The following is a 1672-nucleotide window of genomic DNA, read 5'->3' on the forward strand; positions in this document are numbered from 1 at the left end:
AAAAATATGAACAAACGCAGCTCGGTGTTCGAATTAATAAAATGGTGCTTAAAAAAAAAGTTCACATGGTTCCTTGCGATTTAGGGTCATCCGATATATTTTCTTGTGCTTCTTCATAGATATTTTTTAAATACGCGTAAATCGTATATTAGAGAGAGAGAGAGAAAAAAAAAGAAAAAGATAAAATAAAAAAATCCACACACAAATAAAAACAAAATACAACAATTACAATAACATACGATGATATTGTTAGACGGAAGTTACTCGATTTTTACCGTCCTTGCGTTTTAAACAACTATGTAGAATTCAATAATTATTATATTCGAAAACGATTAATTGCGATCGACACTGTTACATTAAAAAAGAACAAAAAAAAAAGAAAAAAAAAATAACCGACTAATTCTTAAGTATGATCCACAGCGACATATACAAAAAAAAAAAAAAAACAAAAAAAAAATTCTCAAACTCACATATAATAGTTAGGAAATAATTCCGATTATATGTCTCGGATGATTTTAATTTTATTATTCGTAAAATAAAAATTTCGTGCCGTAATCGTTATCGAAAATTATTCACAAACAAATTAATATTAATGTATATATAGTTTTTTTTTATTAAAGTAATATCTGATTTTTTTTCTTTTTTATTTTTTCTTGTTTTCTTTTTTCTTTTTTTGTTTATAAATACCAATTTAACGAGTTTCAGCATATCACACGGAAGAAGTTCATACGAGTCGTAAAAAATCAGCGACTCATTTATTCTTGACATAATTAAATTGGACTTTTTAATCGTAAACCGCTATAATAACACAATAGTTAATATATATATATATACAAAAAAATAATAATAATAATAAAAAGTTACAATTCTCTGTCTGTACACGAAAGAAAAATCGTTGCGAACGAATTACTTAAGAGATCTCTCGGCTAAAGGAAAGAAAGAAAAAAAAAAAATAAAAGAAAAAAAAAACCCAAGGAATCTTTTTTAATACTCTTTTTCTAAAAATTATGCCAAAAAATGGTTATAACATAGTGCCCCAGAAAAAAAAAACGCGTTTGCACTTCTATCATCGTAGGTTACCGATCGTCGTGTTACCCTAACTTCGAACTATCCTTTTCAATAAAAAAAAAATAAAATAAAATAAAATAAAATAAAATAAAATTCTTTAAAACTATATAACGAATATGGTTCTCGATGTAACGTCGAGCATTAAATTAAATAGTGAAGCAGAAACGAGGGAGAAAAAAGAAAGAAAAAAAAAATAATAACAATAATAATTAAAAAATAAAAAGCGCTGATAGTATTATCGATGTGCTCCCAGATTCCGTCTAGCGTGTATTCACGTACTGGTTATTAAAAAAGAAAAAAAAAATATTAGGATTACGAGTACACTATTGTGAAAAAAAAAAAGTGCGTTTACAAGGTAATTGTTTCCCCGTTTTTTTTTCTTCTGTGAAAATAAAAAAATCTTTCCATTGAATTATTTTTTTTTTTTGAACAAACCTTTTGTTAATTCTATTTTACACAATATATTACAATATGGAATAAATGATATTTAATTGATCTTGTAAACACCCTTTTTCTCCAATGGGTTTTCTCGTAATATTAAATGATATTAATAAAAGAAAAAAAAAAAGAAAAAAAAAACGGAGAAGATTAAATAAAATAAAAA

This window comes from Polistes canadensis, unplaced genomic scaffold (genome assembly GCF_001313835.1).
Source record: "Polistes canadensis isolate GaletaPanama2010 unplaced genomic scaffold, ASM131383v1 scaffold_23, whole genome shotgun sequence".
NCBI lineage: Eukaryota > Metazoa > Arthropoda > Insecta > Hymenoptera > Vespidae > Polistes > Polistes canadensis.